The 24,055-nt window shown below is 46.2% G+C and overlaps 1 long non-coding RNA gene across 1 annotated transcript; it reads left to right on the forward strand.

Moving 5' to 3' along the window:
* The first annotated feature begins 217 nt into the window (after positions 1–217).
* On the forward strand, positions 218–24,055 carry LOC139048465 (uncharacterized). Its single transcript, XR_011507719.1, has 4 exons — positions 218–300; positions 5,079–5,219; positions 17,625–17,790; positions 23,946–24,055. It is a non-coding gene; the product is annotated as an uncharacterized lncRNA (long non-coding RNA).

Consider the following 24,055-nt stretch of genomic DNA (forward strand, 5'->3'; position numbering starts at 1 on the left):
TCATTTACCCATTCCAATCAGTCTATTCATGTAGAATCACGTAACTCCCTTTGTAACATGTCCAGCTTTTATTAATGGTGTGTTCTTTTCTTTCACTTTATCCCTCTTTCGTCCGCTACCATTTGGCAAGCAGTCAGCTTACTTTATTTAACACATCTCATGACTTCATTTTGAGCATGGGTATTACGTACTGCTACCGGCCACTGTGCAGGGGCAGCTCACATACGACGGCCTCGGTGAACTCACGTACTTGGGCCAAGTGGTGTCAGAAACACTGAGACTCTATCCTGCGTTTCCTAGGTAAGATGCTGCTTCCCGCTTTTTCAATTCTTTCTGTCACTTTGAATATGTTCCCAGCGTAAATATTTCATCATTGCCTAACTTGCATTGTTCTTAATGATAAATTATTAGTTCTGTCATTGCGAGCGCACTTTACGCGGCGAACACTTACCAGTCTCGCTATCATTCAAGGAAGGACGCAGTGAGTGCAACACATTAGGAATTGCAACGCTTTTGCAATTAACCGTTTGTTCGACTTATTGAGCTCTATATCGACATGTCTTCAACTTGAGTTAAAGTCAGCGCCTGTTTTGTGTCGTATCTACTGTCCTCGCCTTTGCACTGTGCAGACATGTTGATGTTCAATCAGCCACTCGCCCAAGCTTCCGCTCAATTAGGGCATGAGTTCTACTATCTAGTCCTGCCCATAAATATGGAACCTACAGCGCCATTTTTCCATGGAAATTCATTTAGCTGCTTCGAAGGTATTCCCATTTTTGGGTGCCAAATCGAAGTTGGTCGCCTCACGCATGCTCTGCGTAAGCAGAGACACAAGAGAAAGAGCCCTATGTGAACCAGTACAAAATTTAACCTGTCACCCATTCATTGGAATAACATGCAGTAGGAATATTCTGTAGCGACTGACGCTCTAAGTGATCTAATGCTTACATTTAATTTTGATATGATTGTAAGACCTTAGACCCGTGTAAATGCAATTCTGGATCTCCTGTTTATTTCTGAAAAATTTGGCTCGGGAACAGTAGATGTTGAACCTATGATTTCTGACTATACCCTGTTATATTTCTGATGCACTAGATATGCGGAGCTGCAAAAGGAAAAAATTCATCCAGCCACAGTAAAAGACTATAATAGAGCCGATGCCATAGCAGTAGAGAGAGAGAGAGAGAGAGAGAGAGAAGGGAAGACGGAAAGGCAGGGAGGTTAACCAGACTGAGTCCAGTTTGCTACCCTACGCGTGGGGAGGGGAATGGGGAGTGAAAGAGGAAGAGAGAGAACTTAAGTGTAGGATGTCTATAGTCGGGCACTCAAGTCCGTTGCCTTCAGGTAGCGAAAAAGCGCTCTAACTGCTTTCTGGGCCAATGAACTGTGAGGCCAGGCTCCCAAGATCTTCGCTTCCGTGAATGGCCTGTCATCCAGCCTATTTAAGGCACACTGGAGAGTCTCACGTTGATTATCGAAGCGAGAACAGTGGCACAGAAGGTGACTGATGGTCTCTTCACACTTGCACGTAGCGCACATTGGTGAATCCGCCATTCCAATGCGGTAGCTGTAGGAGTTGGTGAATGCTACTCCTACCCACAGCCGACACAGCAGTGTTGCGTCACGTCGTGGAAGGTTCGCTGGTAATGTAAGTTTTAGTGATGGGTCGAGGCTGTGTAAACGACGCTGAGAGTTCTGTGGTGTATGCCAGCAACCTAACGTGATTGCACGAGCAAGACTGCGAAGCTCTCTTGCAGCGTCGACTCTGGATAAAGGTATAAGGAGTGTCGGTGAGCCAGCCTGGGCACGTCGGGCAGCGTCATCGGCGAGGTGATTACCAACGATGCCACAGTGTCCCGGCAGCCACTGAAATATGATATGATGTCCTCGTTCAGATGCGCGATGGCAAGTTTCGTTGATTTGTGACACCAGCTGTTCATAATTGCCACGTCGTAAACTTCGCAAGCTCTGGAGGGCTCCTTTCGAGTCACAAAATATTGCCCATTTGTTGGGCGGTTCTTTTTCAATGTATTCGACAGCAGCGCGAAGAGCGGCCAGTTCAGAACCTGTAGATGTCGTTACGTGTGAAGTTTTGAACTTGATGACGACCGATTGAGATGGTAGAACAACGGCGCCCGTAGAATTTTCCGAGACGGAACCATCCGTGTAAACATGAATTCGGTTAGCATATGAAAAATGCAGAAGTTCCAATGTGATCTGCTTGAGAGCCGCGGTGGTCAGGCTAGCTTTCTTCACTATTCCTGGAACAGCAAGGTACACAGGAGGCTTCTTCAAGCACCACATAGGGGATGGCGTTCTTGTTGCGGGTGAGTGCCTCAAAGACAAAGAGTGCCGGTTAGCCGCAATCGATCTGGAGAACGCTACCTTGGGTCTTTTCTCAGGCAAGTGAGCGAGATGGTGGTCAGGGACTCTGGAAATATGGCGAACATGCGCCCGGAGTGTGTCGATATCTATATAGGTCCTTATTAGGTTGTCTCTCGCGATGGCAATTGTTGCCACGGTTGAAGCATTTCGAGGTAGCCCCAGCCATAGCAGTAATCGATTATTTAGAAGACGATCTTGTTGTTAGCACAAACCACGTTGAATGTCTGTGGCAACAGTTTAATTCTGCAGTCACTTTCTGCATTCAACATTTCATACCGTCAGAAAGACTGCAAAAGCACCGTAAAAACCCCTGGATTAGTCGGAGGATGATACAAACGAAAAGGTATGCGCCTGTGAAAGAAGCACAAAATATTCACTCCACAATTTATGGAGCTAAAGTATGCTCTGCAAAGTAAAGTAAAACAAGCAAGAAGCACTTTTTTAGCAACACTATTGCCGACTTCAATAAAAGTGATCCTAGAAAGTTCTGGCCCTACCTCAGTCTAAGTAAAAAGAAATTAAGAAAGTCAAAGTTGACCATAAAATTCTGGATCTACCAACTTCAATTCAAGAGATGGTTAATCAGTACTTTCAATCTGTTTTTTCAATACATGACGAATATAACCTGCGGAATGTTTCTCCTCTATTAGAAAATGAGTTGATATAACTAGAGATGGGGTTCTTGTCATGCGATTGATGCTAGATAACAAGAAATTCTATGGCCCTGATGGACTGTCAAATACATCTTTAAGGCGTCACGCTCAATAAATTACAAATATTTTTACCACAATGTTTACCTTTTCTATTACTTCTGGTGTCGTATCAGCTGACTGGCGTACAGCCCATGTGGCGCCTGTCCATACAGCCGGTGACCGGCTACTCCCTAAAAATTACCCTCCTGGTTTTGTTACTAGTAGTTTTTGCAAGCTTTTGGAACACATAATCGTGTGTTTTATTCAGGAATTCGTTATTAAAAACAGCACGGCTTTCGAAAGGGTCTCTCTACAACCACACAGCTTATTTCGATGGTACACGGGATATAGACTGTGCTTTACCAGTCCTGTTAAATTGTCATTCGGTTTTTATACTGATCAAAAGCCTTCGATAGAGTGCCCCATGGAAAACTATTCTATAAATTAGAGTGCACAGGGTTACCTTTGTACATTATTGTGTGGATTGCCTCGTACCTATACGATAAAAAGCAGTTTGTGGAAATTGATTATTGTCCGTCTAGTGAGCTGTGTGTTACCTGAGGTGTTCCACAGGGGAGTGTTTTATGTCCTCTACTGTTTCTTTGTTATGTTAGTAATTTGGTGGACTTAGTGCCTCATGATGTATCAATACGAATGTTTGCTGATGATTGTGCTGTTTCTTTAAGGAAATATCACCCGCAAATGATCATTTCTTGTTGCAAAAACTCTTTTGGCAATCGATGCTGGCTTTATGCGCTGTGGTATCAGGCTGAATTCGCAGATAACTGTGCGTTTACGCGTAACAAAGAAAAAATGGGTGAATATTCTTACTGTCTTCGTGTTTAAAAGATATTGTGTGACATAAAAATGACACGGACATGAGAGAAGACGACACACCATGTGGTTCTCGTCGTCGCTCACGTCCGTGTCGTTTGTATGTCGCGCAATATCTTTTAAGCATGGATTACCAACTTGCCCGGAATACTGCTCTCATTAAGTCTTCGTGTTCTGTTGATTTTTGTTCTTGTTGACCTTCGCTATATTGTATGTATCATTTGTAACCCCTCCTGCTACGCCCATATTACTGGCCTGCCGGATTGTGTAAATAACTAAATTAATTAATTAAACTTCAACTGTTCAATAATGTTTGCGTATGTTTACCAAACGGTTAAGAGCCGAACATTGTTCTTCCCTAACAAGTTCACAATAACCACAATGAATTCTTGGTGTATGCGTATTTTTCTTTGACAGCCATGCTTTCTATTAAAAGAACCTTAACTGTTTTTCTTTGTAACTTCGGGGATATACTCAGTAGACGCCAACATTTAATTTCATAGAGTTTCAGCAACATTAATTTGCTTATGCATCTTTTCAGCTGTCTGCTTGTTGTCGATTCCGCTCTTGTCTAATCCAGCGAGAGACCGGTACAAAAAGCATAAAATCAGACGGAGCTGAATGAGGAACCAGTTTAGTTGTAGCAACCGATAAAGCTCGCTTCCTTGCCTAAATAAGGCTCCCCAGCCATGCTAAATCACATAAGGGCCCCGCTATTACCCATTCTCATCGTTTCCAATATGTCAAGCTCAATTTTTTTTATTTCCATCCCTGACGAACACCGCATTCTGCAGTTACTTATGACAACCGCCACTTTTTCAGTGCGAAGCTAGTTTCTGGCCTTAATTCTCGTGTTTTCGAACTCTTAAAGTGCGTTCGTATAATAGTCCTGTCCATATCGCATTCCTTTAGTCACCGTTCTTGTGCTTTGTCGATGCGAAATAAATTTGGGTGAAGGGCAGGGTTCCAATTGAAGAAAAAATCATAAGTAGCGTGTTTTCGTGTGCCAGAGACCAATGAAGTTTCAGTCACTGAAGCCGAAAAACGGGAGAATTGCGTTGTGCTTCCATTATGCTAGGTGCCTCTTCGCTGACTTGGCTGTCAGTAACTTCACGGATATTTCATTCATCGTCCCGTGTACTGCATGCACAATATCTGTCTTTACAGCTGGGTGCCCAGGACATGTATGGAGGACTACGAGTACAACGGGGTTCGCATCCTGAAAGGCATGAACGTTTCCTTTTACGCTCTCGATGTGCACTACGATCCCGTGCTGTGGCCGGAGCCGAAAAAGTTTGACCCGTAACGGTAATTTATTTTACCTCTACCATATTATGTGGTATAACTCTCGTATGAAATTCAAATAAAATGCTTTTTCTAGTCCGACATGCCGAAAGCAAAGGCAGCTGGACACGAAATACACAAAAAAAACGACGAAGTTGTTGTCACGTAATTTTCATTCGAATACGTATGGTAATGCATACAAGACGCCGATAGCGATGTGTTCACACAAAATCACAATGCTGTTAAGTTGCTTGGCTGGCACGCTGTAAGGAAGCGTGCAGTAGCAAACGGACTAAAAACAAAAAATATCAAAACTCTCTATTCACGTATCGGTTTTCCCGGCATCTATTATCTTCGACACGTCAAACGAAGCCTCACTATCACTAATATGGCAGGTTTCTATTACATTTCAGTGTCAGAATAAGAGAAAAGTTGCTATGCTAATTTCATTGTCCGCTAACACAAGTCTGAATGCTCCAGGTAATGGATGCTTCGTGTCATACTCATCTTCTTTATACGTCCAATAATTATCTATTATACGAAGCATATTACGAGAGCTCAACCCAGCTCCTCAGGCGCGGCGGTGTCGCCTTGAAACCACGTGACACCGTGACGTCACGACAGAGGAGAAGTGGCTTTGGCTCAACTCTTGCAAGACGGGCTGGGTGGGAATCGAACCAGGGTCTCCGGAGTGTGGGACGGAGACGCTACCCTGAGCCACGAGTACGATGCTTCAAAGCGGTACAAAAGCGCCTCTAGTGAATGCGGTGTTGCCTTAGAAACGAGCTGTTTCTAAGGCGTGCGTCTCTTGCTCAGGCGCACATTTCGTTGCCGCGCCGAACGCTGCTTTGCTCGACGCTCACCGCGTCCAATGCGGGGCGCGTAGTCGCTGCCCTGTAGCCCATTGTCTTACACCCCTTGGCGGGTCGACGGGAACGCTGTCGCGTTCCACTCTTGAAGGCGAAGCAGTAATGCATGAGTTGTTTCTTCGTCTAGCCGAACCAAATATAGCCAAGCAACAGCAGTTCACCAGGCTAAACAATGGTTCAACAACTAAAATAAAGGCTAGTATGCTTCGCATCCTGGGCTTAACCTTACCTAAGCCACAGCCATTTTTGTATTATACATCTGCATTTCTGTTTCTTCCCCTCGCCTGCGTAATTGACGTTCTGTTTGTGTCGTCGAACCATTTAAACTATTTGTATTTCTTAATGCACTTGTGCTTCTTTATAGCTATTGTTCACGGCTTCCTAGGCTATAGCGCAGAACGTTGTGTGTGAGACGATTGACTGTAAGCAATATTCTATGGGGTTTTTTGGAACTGTATTCTGTTTGCCATGCGACAAGGAGCAGCAAGTTCCTCCTAAGCGCGCCAATCTCTCCTACTACATCTGAAACAAAGTATCCATGGAAACCTAGCACTTTTTCTGAGTTCTGAATGCGAAAGCATTCATGTCAAATTGAGCATCGCTGAGCGCTACTTCCAGTCTTGCTCTCCGAGTAACGCACCATACCGGTGCGCGCTCCAGGGCCAGTAAGCAACTGCAGCTTCGGCGCTTTTGTCCAGTAGGCCGCTTGATGAAACCTTAAGGCAGCTCGAAGAAGAAGAGAAAACAACAGGAAGAGCGCAGTTTGTGTACTGGAGTGCTGTGTTTTTTTTTTTTATTACTGTCCTCGTCTTTTCGATGCTTCAAGCTTTAGTCAAAATGAACCAACTCACCCAAATGAAGTTTTTGCGGCCACTTGATGCTTTTGTATCAAACAAGAGCCCACGTTGGAGCCAGAATGAGGTTCTAGCATTCATACACCAGCTTCGCAGGCCTACGCAGGCCGCCATATGCAAGGTTGCTAAGTAGGCTAGCGTAGCGAGTACACGCGAGGCCCTTAAAGGGTGAGTTCCAGCATTGTCCTTAAATTTGTGCTGAGGGATGCAGTGGATGGGACAACGTCAACTGGGGCAATCGACCGGGAAGGGCCATGGAGGCTACTGTCGTAGTCATTCCAGCTGAGCATATGACTCGTCATGCCGTACTCCTGACGTCTTCTACGCTGACACAGTGTTTTAAGCTCTCTTATGCCTTGGTTCACTAGGGATGTGCTCACGGACGGGATACTCACGCAGTCGTTTCATTGTCCTCATTTCACCTTTGGCATCTGACTCGCATCACGCCGTCGCCGTCGTACATTCCTCAGGCATTCATTGTCATAACACCAACGTGATAATGTTGCTGTCGTTTGATTTCAGTCAAAGTACACTTTCCATGCCGTCATTACACAATCATCGTCAACACAACATCGTCGTGCACTTGTCACCACGCATTGGTTGTCATACCGTTGTGATGGGGTCGCGGGCGTTTCATCGTGGTCCTTCTATCTTCGTCAGCCGAGTCTGCAACCGTCGTCGTCTTACCATACTCGTCATGTCGTCATCATCACGTTGTCATTAGACGAATTTCGTGCATTCAGACTTGTCAACTCATTCTCGTCATGCCGTCGTCATTATACTGTCTACATCATTCTAGCGACATCATTCTGCCCACGTAATGTTATGCTAATCATGCCGTCTTCATTTATTCGTGATAGAGCCGCTATCGACTTGGCATCGTCGCCATCGCACTGTCGTCAGGCAGTTGCTCACAAAAACCCAATCTCGTTCCACTGCCGGCAATCCATCGTGGTCGAGCCAGCGTCGTTATTTCAGCCTTTTCATTCCGTTCTCGTGAAACACTTGTAGTCACGCCATTGTAGTCATGCATTCGACGTCATCCCATTCTCTTCATGCCGTCGTCTCGCTGTCCTTGTTAAGTCATCGTCGTTTAAAGATAGTCATCTCGTTGTCGTCAAACCGTCGTCATCATACTGCCTTTGCTTTTCCACAGACACCATTCAGTCTTCGCCATTCCATCGTCAGTGCTGCGTCGTCGTCCTGCACTTGTCGTCGCGTCGTGGTGCTTACTGCCATATTTGGAAAGCCAGTTTCGCAGGAAATTGGGCCGCTACCTGAGCGAGTCTATATCGTATATAGCCGAGGCAATGAAACTCTCAAAAACGTGACTTTGTTAGTAGGTCAGTATACCTTCTTAGGCCCCCTGGTGTCCTTTGTTTTCGTTCCTCTCTCTGTGATCTTTCATTTACGACTTTTTGCACTACCAAGATTAGGCGGACTAATACGGTGCTTCGCTACATTGCTTCAAGAACAATCCCATTACCATGGACTGTCACCGCAAGATGAGGGCTGCCGAATTTTTATTATTATAATTGTAAACGAACCTTTCAGTGACCCGCGTTTAGGCCGACCCTCAGCGTGAGGCACGAACTCTCAATAAGAGCGGCATTCACGAGCACAAGCGCTGAAGAGGACGACCCACTATATCGTACCATTCCTGCTTTACATGTACCCTCAGGAACGAAAAGGGAGCCACCTGGCGACCTAACAGCTTGTCACTGTCAGTGGGTCATAGTAGGTCTTCAGGCGGTTGACATTAATGTCTCGTCCACGACGGCGCATGTCCGAAGGCGGATCACGTAGTAGACCGGAAATGTGAGTTCGACGACTGGGTGGGGGCCATCATATTTGGGCAGCAGTTCCGACAAGAGCTGATGTGCAGTGGAAAAGACCGAGAGCCGCACAAGCGCTCCGGTGAGGAACGGGGGTGCAAAAGCCGTGCCACCGCAAACCCTGTTTTCGCGCTCTAGGCCATTTGAAGTAAAGGCCCGCACGACATCGCAGCAGTCATCGACACGTCTCGCTGTGGCAGCAACAGGCGCACACTTAGATGCGTCCGTCTAGTAGGAAAGGATTTTGTCGATTGTGTGCGATCTGTGCCGGCCCTACGGTAAGGAAAAAGGCGAAGAGCCAGCGGTGCTCTGAGTGCCAGCATTGTAAGCGTTGGTTACGAGTGGCACAATAGAATCTCAATTTGTGCGGTCGGAAGCTACGTACATTACAAACATGTCACCAAACGTACAGTTAAAGCGTTCAGTGAGGGCATTGGTCTGCGGATCGTAAGCAGTAGTTGTGCGGTGCACAATGGGGCGCTCTTTGGGGCTGGCTTCGACAACTTCGAACAACAAAACACGTCTGCGATCGCTGAGCAGCTCAGGTGGTGGACGCAGGGAGGAGGCAACATCGCTGTAGCAATAGGAAGGGGGCCAGTTTTGGCGTACCGCAAGAAATGGTCAACAGCCACAATGGCCAATCAGTTACCAGCAGATGTCAGACGACGTGGCCTGTACAAATCAGTGGGTATGCGTCCGAATGGCCGGGTAGGGCAATGCAGTGGTTGCAGACCAGCTGACAATCCTGGCACGAGCGAACGAACTTCTGAACGTACCTGAAAATCCCGTGCCAGTAGTACCACTGTCGAACGCGCAAGTAAGTTTTGAATGCTCACGAGTGCGCACGCTGTGATTCAGAGTAGAATGACGGGCATATTTCACAACGCAGACTGCGTGGAGACTAGCATCCACTCGCGGCAATCGGCGGTTGAAGAACGGCGGTGGAGTAGGTCGTCGCGAAGGGCGAAATGATGGGGTTGACGACGTAACGCGCGACTGGTTGTTTGTGGCAATGGATTTGAGAGCATGTCTATCACCGAGGCAATCCAGGTGGGGCTGTAGCAGAAGCGACGGTGCGAAGGTCGGTGGAACCAACGGCAATCTGGGATACGGGAGCAATGGGCATTGGGAGATCGCCAGAGTGCGACAACGTCAGAGTGCTGGCTGCCGCTACGGCAAAGCACGCGAATATCGTAGTCCTGAAGGCGAAGTGCCCAACTGGCAAGGCAACGTGAGGGCTCCTTCAGTGATGACCACATACAAAGTTCGAAATTCGTGGTGGTAAGTGACGACGTCAAATGGGTGATCATACAAATATGCCAGGAACTTATTAAGAGCCCAGATGATCACCAAAACATTCTTCTTTCATCACGATGGGGTTACTTTCGGCTTTCGCAAGCGTGCAACTGGTATAATCTATAACGTATTCAGAAAACCGGTATTTGCGCAGAGTGAGGAGTGCGCCGGGGCCAATACTGCTGACATCATTGTGCACCTCTGTCAGGGCCGTCGGGTCGTAGTGACGCAAGATTGGAAGTGACGTCAGCAAACGGCGCAGGATTGCGAACGCCTCGTCACACTCTGAAGACCATGAAGTGAGGGGCCCGCTGCTTCCAAGGAGCTTCATTACGGGCGATGTGATGGCGGTGAAGTTTCGAATTAAGCCTTAAAATAGGAGCACAACGCTACTAACAGGCGCAGGTCTTTGTGACGGATGTTGGTTTATGGAGTTTGCTAACGGCCCGAATTTTGGCTGGATCGGGGAAAATTCCATCCTTGGAGACGACGTAACTTAGAATTTTCAGCAGCCGAGCAGCAAATCGGTACATCTCATTTTTTTGTTGTATCCCAGCGTTTGTTAAACATCTTCAAAAAGACCAGAGCCATTGAAGCTTAGTGGGGAAGTCAGGCGCAAGAGCAACAACGTCGTCAAGATACCACAAGTTCATGTACCATTTCAAGCCGCGCATAACTGTGTCCATATGACACGCTCAAACGTTGCGGACACATTACAAAGTCCTAAAGGCATTACGGTAGATTAGTATAATCCGTCGGGTACGACAGAAGCTGCCTTTGGCGGATTGGCGTTTGCCATGAGTACCCTCCAATACCCTGTGCGCAAGTCTAGCGATGCAAAATAATTCTCTGTCTTGTAGGCTGTCGATTGCGTCGTCAATGCATGGGAGAGGGCAGACGTCCTTTTGAGTCATTATTTAGGCGGCGGTAGTGCATACAAAGTCATGTTTCTTCGTAACTAGTAGGACAAGGGATGCGCATGGCCTGCCGCAAGGTCATGTCACCTCGAGGCGAAACATGTCGTCGACTTGTTTGTTGATTACACGACGTTCTGCAGGACACACAGGACCACGGGTTGCCGCAATAGCGGTTGCACGCCAGTATTGACGCGATGTGTAACAGTTGGCATCCGGCCCAGAGAAGATTGCCCTACATCTAATGAAGAACAAAATTATTCTAGAAGACGCAAAAGCTGAGAACGCTTGACCGGTGTAAGGGCATCGTCAATAGAAGAACCGAGCACATCACTGGGTGATCTCTCACGCGTACAAACGGCACTGTGCGTACGGGGACAAGCACAGTAATTATCATTGAGCACGTGCCTAACTTGTACGTTTTCAATCGCTTCTACAGTCCTAAGACACTCCCCTCGCAGCCGCAACACAGGGTACGGAAATGGGTTGCGAACGAAAATGATGCTGTAGCCCTGTGCGATGTCCTCTGTCGCACAAGGAAGCAGCTGACCTGTCCGAGTGGTGAAGCAGGCAGATGGAGACACTAGTGCAACAGCACCTGAAATTCCACTGCAGGACACGGGCATGGCCATTGAGGCGTTCGTAGGAATGTAGGTGTCGGCTTGGACAACTTCCTCGAAGGCGTAGAATTGTCGGTGAGCGGCAATCCTAACAGCGACGAGGGTTCCATTTTGCCCCGTGAGCAATTACTAATGGCATTGTGGCACTACAGAAAGTCCCCGCCGAGGATAACGTCATGAGAGAACGAGGAAAGGAGAATGAATTCTATCGCGTATAGAACGTCGGCAATGACAACACGAGCATTGCAAGCCGCCAAGGGCTGAACATGCTGAGCACTGGCTGTACGGAGGGAGAGTCCACAAAGGGGCGTCGTGGCTTTCCGAAGCGGCAATAACAGACACCGTGGCTCCAATGCCCACGAGTGGAGATGCGCGAACCCCATGAACACATCGATTAGGTTCGAGGGACAGCGGGGAGGACTTTCGTATTTCGACGTTTTGGCAGCCCTCGCATCTTGCACTAAGACGATTAGTTTTTCTCGTCCCAGATTACGGGATGAGGTCGCATCGGCGACAGCGAGTGACGGCTCGGAGAAGGTGAATGGCGGGTAGTCGCTCTTGGACGCGATGCCGGCAATATAGACTACGGGAGGTGGCGTAATATGGGCAGTTGTACTGGTTTGTCCAGGGCCGTGCGGCGCTAGGCGGCTGCGCAAGGTTACAAATACGTGCGACTTGACCGGCGTAGCCGCACGCAAAGTATAATGGCCGGTTGCGGGAGTATACCACCGCCTCGCCGGGGCAGCTCCCATCCATGTAACAGGACGCATCGTACGGTGCGGCTGCTCACATGACTGCATGACGGCCGGTAGTCGCGGTCTAAGCACGAAGTCGGTAGAACCGAGAGGCAGACATAAAGACAATGGCTGGGTCCTTGCAACGACTTCAGCGCAGCTGAGTGGGTGAAGCCGCCGGACCCTGTTGGGATGGCGCAACGAAGCGAACGTAGCTTAGTGAGTGGTGCAGCCGCAAGAAGGTGCTGCCTCTAGCCTAGCAAGACATTGGGGATTTGCTGCTCAATCGCCCGACGGAGCTGAGCCCCGAAATTCGATGGAGACTGTTCGAGATGCGGCGGCTGAGCGTGTAAAAAATTGTGGCAATTTTTCTTGCGCGTCTTTTCTGTTTTCTTCTGTTTGCTGTTCTCTTCCTGCGGTCTCGCAAAAATAATCGCGTCTTTTTCTTGTCATATTTCTACTTAAAAGAATGCTTAGACTGTTTATTTCACCAAGCGTGTAACCTCTGCTGCCCTTATAGATTCAGCTGTCGTGTGGTAGGAAAGAGTCACATGCTGATATTTCATTGTCACAGATGATACAAGTAAAAGCAAGCACGCTATGCGTTCAACATGTGACATCTGAACTTCGACAATACCAGCGACTACGCGACACATCTAACCATCTACTGCACTTGTTTACATAGCTGCGTTCTGAGCAGTATAATACGCCTTGACTTCAACTGCATCTTACTCAGACCTAGAGACAGATAGAACTGAAGATAGTGCAAAGAGCCCACCGTGTTGGTCGATATAACAAAAACTTTAAACAACCGATTGTTGTTAGTTGCTCCTCTGACATGGAAGAAATGGATATCTTCAAGAACGCTAGAATATTTAAGGGGTCTCAATATAGTGTTGACGAGGATTATGTACCAGAAACGCATAATATCCGGGAACAATTATGAAACTATGCTAAAACAAAAATAACAGACGCCATCAGTAAGGTTAACCTAAGCTTTGACAAGCTTATTGTTAACGGTCAGGCCTTCATACGGGACAAAGAAAAAAGAAAGTCGTCACAGTTCTAAAGAAGCGACACCCTGTCCGGAAGACGGCCCCTGCATCATACAATGTAAGAGCGGTTGTAGTAAACTGCATTGTGAACAAAGTAGATAAATTTGCGGGCTTCATTGAATCCTTGAAAGCTGACTTTGTATTTCGGACAGAATCGTGGCTGATCCGGCCCATCGGTGATAATGACGTGTTTCTTAACCACTTTACCGCTTATCGAAACGATAGGGCACGAACGGGCGAAGGGGTGTTCGTGTTAGTTCGTTCTTCTTTACGGTCAACTTTGCTTCATATTGGAGATGATGACATAGAATCAGTCTGGAGCAAAGTGACCCTTGCTACCTCATTTATTACCGGTGCATTTTATCGCCCGCCAAGTTCTGATGTGACTACGCTGCAGCAACTGGATGAGATTGTCTCTAAAACATTGGACCAAATAATTTATGCCGGCGATGTCAACCTTCCAGACTTGAACTGGTCTCATGGAGATTGTATTACTATGACTGGCTGTCGTAAAAATTTGGAAATGAAACACTTTATTGATATATTTGGCATTACTCAATATGTGAGTGTGACTACACGCAACAATAACATTTTAGACCTGTTGCTCTGTAACTCACCTAAAGTTGTAGAATCGGTCACTTGTACGCCAGGTATCAGTGACCATCCCGTTGTCGTGGCTAACATTAAACACGCAATCAAACGACCCAAGCCACGTGAATCTAGGAAGGTATTTCTTTTTGATAAAGGTGATTATTTTGCCATTTCACAGGAATTATTTGTTAATTTGTCTGTTTTCGACTGTCTTTGCGAGAATTCTGATGTTGTACAAATGTGGTCTCCTTTTAAAACAAAAGTTACTGAACTGAAGGCAAAATACATAGCGAGTGTCCATTTATTGGGCTGAAAAACTGTAAGAAACCATGGGTGAAGCCTATTATTCTGTAAAGCAGTGATTTGGGCTTGTTGGTAAGACATCGTGAGGATTATAGCGCATTAAAAAGACAAGGACGAAGGTGAGACGTGACACACACAGGCGCTAACTTGCAACAATCTTTATATCGAGCAAGGGACCCATACATATATACAACTTTTTCGCGTACATCATACATGCGCTGTTTACAAAATACCTTTACACACTATTGCGCAGGTACGATAACTCTTTTTGGGAAAGGGCAATGGATGGTTTGGACACACAGTTATCGCCAAGCGTATCAATCAATTCCGCTTCTATAATTTCGCGAGTTAACCTACCTCGGGCTTTTCCCACAATGGAGCAGTCTTTGTATGCTGGAGCACACGTCGAATGGTCGCCATCATCCACCCCGGCAACAGTGTAGCTGCAATGCCTGCAGTGGGCATCAAGAAACCCGCCCCGCTTTTCTGCTACATTGTACCGGTGCTCCTTTAAACGCTCGTTGAGGCACCTTCCGCTTTGCCCGACGTAGTTTTTCCCACACTTTAAAGGAAGGTTATAAACCACTTCTTCCACACATTCAACAAACGGTTCCTGGTGTTTCTTTTTGCACGTGCGCTTGTCAGAGAGGCCTGGTCTGGTCAATCTGCACAGGCATTGCAATTTTGTAGCAGCTGAAACACAACCTTGACATTCGCACGTTGGCCTATTTTCTTTAAACGATGCGATAAGTCGTGGATATATGGGATGACAGCAACGCTCCTCTTATCTACACAAGGCACGCTAGCCGAATTATTTGATAGCTTCGACCTCAGCAGACCCTCAGCAACGCTAATAAGTACGTGTGTAGGGAAACCTGCCAATTGAAGACGGAGGATCTGATCCTTGATGCTTTCGGTCATCAGCACCGGGTATGACTTACACAATGCGTTTGACAAGCATGTCTTTGCTATTCCCCTCTTAACCAACTTAGAGTGCGCCGACTGATATGGGAGCAGTGGCTTGTTCGCGCGAGGCTGCAAGTTAGCGCCTGTGTGTGTCACGTCTCACCTTCGTCCTTGTCTTTTTAACGCGCTATAATCCTCACGATGCCTATTATTCTGACGTTATTAAGGAAAAGAAGACGAGTGTATAACGCATTTAAAGGAACACGAAGCAATTATCAATTTAACAAAGTGGTCAAAGTAACTAATGGCTATAAAACTAAAGTTCACATTCCAAAGGATCAGTACTTCAATCGACAAATCCAAAACGTTTTTTGTAAATACGTAAAAGGATGCGGATCTGACTCAACGGTAATAAATGAAATTGTTCACCATAATCAGGTGGTATGCGATGATACAGCTAAGGCAGCTTGCGTCAATGATTTCTTTCATTCTGTTTTCTTTCCCAAAACAACCTTTAGAAAATTTCATGGGAGAGCTGAGCCATTAATGCAACATGTCGCACTCAGTGTTGGTGGTATCCAATCCTTGTTACAAAGTATATCTGAGACTAAGGGCCCCGGCCCATATTTTATTTCTCCCCGCCTATTGAAGCGCTGTGCCTGGCCAATCGCATCCTACCTCTATCTAATCTACACTAAATTTCTTTCCTCTGGAGTGCTGCTGGAGGACTGGAAAATGGCACATGTACTTCCGGTTCATAAGGATGGTCCAAAAAAATTCGTAAACAATTATAGGCCTATCTCTTTAACATCCATTTCCTGTAAAATATTAGACCATATGTCGTGCAAAGAAATAATGAAACATTTATTACAACACAGATTATTAATTAATAATCAACATGGTTTTCGCAAGGGACTGTCCTGTACAAAACAGCTAATCGAATTCTATTACGACCTGGTGGCTGTGGTGGATGAGAACGGGCAACCAGATTGTGTCTTCTCAGATCTTCGAAAGGCGTGTCACGCGGTTTGCTACTCATTGCTTCTTCAAAAATTCATGAGGATAATGTCAATCAAGAAGTGTGTAACTGGATTGCCAATTACTTGTCGCTGCGTCGGCAATGCGCAATACTGAACGGCGCTACTTCTCCTTGGGTCGAGGTCACATCGGGTGTTCCTCAAGGGTCTGTTATATGGCCTCTATTGTTTTTAGTTTATATCAATGATATTGCTGCCGGGATATCTTCGCGTTTACGCTTGCTTGCCGACGACTGCGTAGTGTATAGAAAAATAAAAATTGAACAGGACTCAAGTGATATGCAGGCTGATCTTACTAACATCGTCCCATGGTGTGAGAAGAGGAAAATGCAAATAAATACAAAAGCTGTGTTCATGTGTCTTTCACGCAAAAAAAGAAAATAATAGAAACCCGTTATTTTTTTAACACTGATATTATTGACCAGAAATCTATGTATAAATATTTGGGTGTGACGTCTTCAAGTGATTGTTCTTGCAATGCAAATGTGAGTAATGTGGTTGCAAATTCTGCCAGATCGCCAAATTTCATTCGGCGAAATTTGATATCTTCTCCTTTTGCTCTAAAGAATATTGCTTGTATTTCATTCGTTCGTCCGATCTTGGAGTATGCGTGTTGTGCTTGGGACCCTCGGCAGAAAACCCTGATCGACCAAATCGAGAAAATACAAAACAGACGTTCTTGGGCGATACAAGAGAGAGGAGAGCTGCACTGCAAGACAAGTGAGCTCGGATGGGAAGCGCACTCATCTCCCCCAAGAAAAACTGGATCAAAAATTGCTCTTTAGCATAGATGGTAACAAAACCGGAATTAATAGAGACACTTACCTAAACCACATCTCTATGTATCTAAGAGAACAGATCATGACTTAAAACCCGAGAAATACTGAACTAGAACAAACCTTTATGCTAATTCATTTTTTGCACAAACTATAGCAGAGTCCAATTCACTGTCTTGTGACCAAGCGTGCTGTATGAATGAAGATGTGTTTTCTTCGAAGTTGTAACCACCCTGCTTGCCCGCCCCCGGGCAAGGCGGAGTATCTCTGAATAAAAAATAAAGCTAGGGCCATTTGGCTTACGGATACTATATATTCCTTCCTATAATTGCTTGCTGGAGGACCATACCACAAATGCTGATAAGGATGGCAAAGAGACGAACAAATATAATTTCCCTCCCATTATTAACGAGAAATCTTTTACTTTAGCATGTGGGGTCCTATAAAGTATCCTGTTAAAACACCGATCGTGTTAAAGTAGGCAAAAAGTCTGTTTTGAACCTAAACTTAAACAGAAAATAATGTGGCTTTCATTGAGCTAAAGGTCCTGTAAAAATACAAATTCTTCTTTTCCCCTTTCATGTTTATTGTGATAGTGTATTTATGAGATTTCGTTCTCTACACTACACGCTGCCACAGATTCAGCAAGGCAAACAAGGAGCGCATACATCCCTTCTCGTACTTGCCCTACGGAGCTGGACCACGCATATGCATGGCAGCCACGCTGGCCCGGGTGGAATTCATGGTCGCGCTTGCCCTGCTCGTGTTGCGGTACAGGTTACTGCCTAGTGGCAAGTACAAAGACGTAAGTACCACTAAGCCACCGCTGTTTCCCTGATTCTTCAAACAAAATTATTGAAGCCCCGCAACCTGCCATTCCTTCAGGTAGAGCAGCAGGCGCCAGAGACATGGTTGGTGGCCCATACCGGGCAGACTGTGTTTCTGCAGCGATATCACGCGCCGTGATGCATGTTGGGAACAAACGAGGCTTTATCATTAGGACGCAGGTTTAGAGTGGGAGTTTCTGTCGAATTAAAATAAAGCGGGTGAATCTTTCTTGCTCTGGAGCCAGTGCACTTTATTTCATGACTTTTGTTGCGCTGCAAGGCAGGAGGTATAGTGCAGTGATCGTAGCGAGAATCTTTTCAATTCACCTGAACAATTTTCTACAAGTCTTGCAAGTGTACACAATTCTCAAGATTTGGGTGACGGGTGTACAATTCAGTAACTTAGCAATAAAAAAAGATATGTCATTTATCTTAAGGTTACCTGGTATTACGCCAATTGATATATAATACATCTCGTTGAAATACACAAAAATATTGTGAGTAAGACCTTTGCATCGCCATCGTAAACATTGTAGTATTTAATGTGAGCTTGTAACTTCATATGCATATCAAGTTTTTGCGCTATATCAAGTTTTCCGCTTTCAAGTGGTTAACGCTGTACTAGATTCCGATGACAGAACTGCGATATCTCTTATTCCCTGGTCCTAGTGTCAATGTCGTACCACATACTACCATTCCGTCCCCTATATCTGGGGACAATTCATCCGCAGAATATGGGGACAAAAGTAGACAGCAACAAGATGGTGGGCTCAAATGGATCTTTTCGCATTTGGCAATGGAACTGCAGGGGCTTTCTTAAGAAGAAAGCGCCTCTGCAGCAGTACATTCACAGCAATTCCGAAAAACCACATGTAATCCTTATTCAAGAAACCCTATCTGCTGAAGTCAATTGGTCGGGATATCAATCGATTCTTGGTCAAACTGGGAGGAGAGGTGTATGCACCCTTGTAAGTCATAAGCTCACATATATCACTCACGACCTGCAGATGGCCACCCGTAAGGCAGAGCATGTGATGATAGAAATCATACCAGGCCGATTAAAACGCCAGAGCGTTTTCATTCTTAACGTGTATAGTAGCCCCAATGACCTTCACCAGCCTTTCAAAGCTCTTCTAAGGAGGGCAATCAACCTCGCCGGGACTTATCCTTTGGTGATAGCCGGGGACTTCAATGCCCCGCACTACGCGTGGGGCTACATGTACAACATGGTCAAGGGAAAGGAGTTATAGCAGAATGCTACAGACTTGGACCTTACGCACGTCACTGATAAGTCTTTTCCGACCAGAATGGGAACATCTTCGTGCAGGGACTCGACTCCGGATTTAACGTTCGTCAAGAATTTTTCAAAGGCGCAATGGACTAACACTGCTGTTGATCTTGGCAGCGATCATTATATCCTCGCTACACACTTTCCAACAACACCTAAGAGGCCGAAGGAGTTCTTCTTCACGGATTGGGACAAGTTCCGCAAGATAAGGAATGAGCGCCAACCTCCAACCACCAGACTGAGCCTTGAACAGTGGATGGACCAGATCAGGGAAGATATCAAGAGTAACACTCACAGAATATGCACGGACCTTCCCGTGGAAAAGATGGATAGTCGCCTAGCCCATCTACTAGAGGCTAAGCAGTCACTCCTCAATCGATCGAAGGGCCAACGGCTAAATCGCAGACTACGCAAAAAAATTGCTGAACCCAATAGAACCACAGAGGAGTACTGCCACACCCTCTCAAAGCAACAATGGGACGAGGTGTGCAACTCAGTTCATGGTCAAATGCGGAATGGTCGAAACTAGAATCTTTTGAAGCATCTTCTGGACGACGCCAACACAAGGTCCAACCAGCAGCATGTGATAGCAAAGCTTCTGCATACAGTCACACGAACCAAGACCACGCAGGAAGTCCTGCAGAGACTGGTGGAGAAGTACCTCCCTGTTGGTCCCCGGCAAGGGACATCGGTACCTACGCAGACTACCTTGGGCCACCCAACTCCGAGCTGGATGCAGACATCAGCACGGAAGAGGTTAGGAGGGCGCTGCATGAGCTTAATAGCAAGTCCGCTCCTGGTCCCGACGGCATCACAAATAGGACCCTCCGTAACCTGGATAATCACTCGATAGAATACCTGACAGAAGTCATCAACGAGACATGGAAGGAAGGCAAGGTCCCTGAAGCATGGAAGCGTGCACTTACAGTACTGATCCCCAAACCTGGCAAATCATCAAGCCTGGACAACTTACGACCAATATCGCTCACATCCTGCGTTGGCAAGGTCGCGGAACATGTCATACTCAACAGGCTCACGAGGTTCATCGAACACAAGGAACTCTACCCCCACACGATGATTGGCTTCAGGGCAGGTCTGTCCACACAGGACGCCATGAAGCTCATCAAGAGTCAGATAATCGACAATGACACGCGGGACACTCGGGCCATCCTTGGATTAGATTTGGAGAAGGCTTTGGATAAGATAGCCTATCAATTTATACTGCAATCGATATCCGAGCTTCGTCTGGGCGTAAGATTCCATTATTACGTCAGGTCATTTTTGCACCGAAGAAGAGCGAGTCTCCGCGCAGGAGACATGATCGCGGAAGAGGTGGAGCTTGGAACAAGGGGCGCTCCACAGCGCTGGGCGATCTCGCCCACTTTGTTTACCCTGGCCATGATCGGCCTTTCCAGAACACTATCACGAGTCGAGGGCATCAGGCATACCATCTATGCGGATGACATTACCATTTGGTGTGTTGGATGAAGTGATGGACAGGTTGAGAGTGCGTTACAGGAGGCCATCGAGGTCACGGAGGGCTATCTTCGACCCACGGGATTAAACTGTTCGGCTAAGAAGTCAGAGCATTTACTATACCGCCCCTTAAGAAGAGGTCGTAAGCCCATGGGCTGAAGACCACTGTCTGACAGCACCATTTGTCATCACGCGAGCAAGGAAGACAAGATTTCTAGCGTCGACGCAATAAGAATAATTGGCATGGTAGTCGAATCTACTGGCTCTAACGCGCAAACGATAATCAAGCTAGGTGTGCGTAACACTCTGGAGGAGATTGCAGAGGCTCAGGAAAGAGCGCAACTTGCCAGACTCTCCACGACCACCGCCGGTAGGAGGATATTACAAGAGCTCGGCTACCCACCATCTGCAGAAGCACCAAGAAAATGCCAGTTACCACGGGGCATACGAGATTTGATCTCCGTATCGCCGATACCAAGAAATGTACACCCTGAATATAACAAGGGTAGAAGAAAAGCAAGAGCTTCAGCCATACTCAAACAGATCTAGACAGAGGGGCGTAGAGCCTGCTCTGTTGACGCGGCCACACATTGGAACGGGTGCTCCTTTTCTGCAGTAGTGGTGGATTCCAAACAGCGACTCACGAACTGTGCATCTGTACGAACCGGAGATCCGGCGATAGCCGAGCAGGTGGCCATTGCCTTGGCGATGCTTGATGACAGCAGCGACGTCATCTACAGTGATTCACGGTCGGCCATTAGGGCATTTCAGTGTGGAGTTATCTCAGAACAGGCTTTTGGGCTGCTTCGTAAGGCAGGTCCGGATAGAATCAAGTATCACATGCTTACTTGGTTCCCAGCCCACGTTGGGCACATGGCGGCTGTCCCCACGAACCTCAATGAGATGGCCCACGCTGCTGCGCGCGCACTGACTGACCGCGCTGGCACTGTAACGGCCGAAGAGAGAGTTACGCATGGTAGGGACGCGCCTTCCACTTATAATGAACTTCTTAAACACTTCTATCTCTCGCGGCGACAATACGCTCCTCCTCACCTCAAGCTCACTAGGCCTCAGGCACTGACATTCAGACTGTTGCAGACAGAAACCTATCCCAACCTCTTCACGTTACATGCGATATGTCCGGAGATTTACACTGATGACGCGTGCCCTGCTTGCGGGGATAGATCAACACTTTCGCACATGCTCTGGGGATGTATCTCTATAGCAAGCCCTGACCTCAGCTCAGCTAGGTGGGAGGTGGCCCTCCGCAACCCACTCCTGGCTGAGCAACGTTGGTCTGTCCAGCAGGCCCACGATGCGGCTGGCAGGCTAGGCCTGTCGGTCCCGACGTGCGAGCGGCCCGCGACGTGCTAATACGCGTTCTGCAGGACTGCAAAATAAAAGTTACTCAATCAATCAATAAACTTTTCTGATACTTATCATTTTCAGCAGTTCTTAACAAACATAAGGCGCAAAATACAAATTGCGTTTGCTTCATTTCTTTAGCTAAGCTTTCGCTTTCGAGTGCAACAAAAGTTATTAATATTGCTGTAATGGTTGCCTCAGAACCACTGCTATGTTGCATGTGTATTTGAATAGGGAAACCAGAGTTTAACCGACCTAACGCTTCTTCTGAAATCGACGGCAGCCACATCAGGGGCGTCGCTCTCAGCGAATCATACTTCCGATATGATGTACCAATGGATCACTCGCTGGATGTCGAAAATGATATCATGCACTTCTTCAACTATTAGGTGTCAGCTATTTGCCATGCGCGCCTTTGTGAGCTTATGCTTTCACCGTGTGTGACGTGATTCAGTATGCTTCGTGATTCCGTGAGGGTGTACATAACGCCATGAAAAGGAAGTATTCAACTTCTACTTTATCGCTCATATTTGTAAATCATACAAATCTCAAAGCTTACGATGTTGGGCATCAGGAAAGTAGAATAATCTATAACCCGCTAGTATAAGAGCTTGAAGAGCTCTTTCATGAAATAATTATGGGTGAAAATCATTACTCAATATTGCGATATCATCAGCTATTTGTTGTAGCATTTTTGACATTTGGACTGGTTGATGGTGGACCACATAAAGTGAATGTTATGCGAGACAATAAAAACGTGCAATTATGGACACCAGAGGAGCTTTTTAAGCAATTATAAGTTTATTCAAACAGCAAAATATATTTGAAAGCGAGCATTATACACTGCCCAATATGCAGAACTTATCAAAAGCCTGTTCATATGAACGAAAATCAGAAAGAAATTACAAATTCAAACAGAAACAAAAATTAGATGCAGCGTAGGCTTCAGAATTGGAGAAATGAAGATCATATGACTCAGACACGGCTCATCGCACATCTACATAAATTACCTCGTTCCGCGGTACAGCTACTGAAGCTACTCCAATACTTGTGTCACCAGCTTTCTGCATGCAAAACATTTCCATGATTTTTCGGGCCAAGTTATCCTTGTGTGGGTACAAAACGAACTAGTTCCTCAAACGATCGCAAGCAAATGCAAGACTTGCAGGGTGCAACTAAATGTGAGCTATAATTTTAACGTAAATTATGCTTATGCTCCCTTAGCCTTATATTTAAAAATCGCCCTGTCTGACCTACGCATTACTGCCGGCATTATGTGGGTTTTTTGCAAACGACTCCACTTCGACACTCAGTCAATTCTGAGATGCTTTGTTATTAGTGGTTAGATTTTTATTTCATGGGTACTAAAGCTTCTTCTGAAGTTGTGAACTTAGGATCGTACATGGCCAAACGTATTCGGTGCACCATAGATCACTTTTACGCTGAAATGAGAGCATTTATTTTGCAGACCATGAGACACTTCGGGAACGTAAGGTATAACTGGAATGGTCATTTTCCTGGACAATTATACTGACATGCTGCAATCAATATCACCGCATCGTTAGGTGGTGTTAAAATCTCCAGTTACCCTAAGGAAGAAGTATCACTAAGCACTTTCTACGCAACGTACGACGGCATCTTCAGCTATAAAACAAATACATGAATGCAACCTGCGTTGAGGTGTCTCATAATTTGGGTCATACGAATCCAACAGTTTTTAGGGATTTCTTTCGGTGGTTCACGCCCATCGAGAACATCAAACTGCATTAGTGGCCATAGCAGACATCTAATGTAAGGAATAGCAAGACATCACCAGGTCCCCATGCCAAAGAACTCACCACGAAGCCTACTCTGACCAAACTCTAGCTTTCGTTCAGGACAGCTTAGGCACAATATGAAACGAGCTAATCTCAAGGTTTTCGAATCTCAATGTTCCAAATAATGCTTGGTTTTGCTCGATGCTCATACGATTGTCTCTTGTTTTCTATATTTCTTTTGTTTCAGGAGCCACCGAAACATTTGAAAGCAAAGTTGGAGGATTTTCCCCAAGAATCTATATTCATAAAACTACAGAAGCTTTAAAATCCAGAAACAAACTTAGAAGAATAGACAGA

This window comes from Dermacentor albipictus, chromosome 8, assembly GCF_038994185.2.
Source record: "Dermacentor albipictus isolate Rhodes 1998 colony chromosome 8, USDA_Dalb.pri_finalv2, whole genome shotgun sequence".
In the NCBI taxonomy this organism is placed as follows: Eukaryota; Metazoa; Arthropoda; class Arachnida; order Ixodida; family Ixodidae; genus Dermacentor; species Dermacentor albipictus.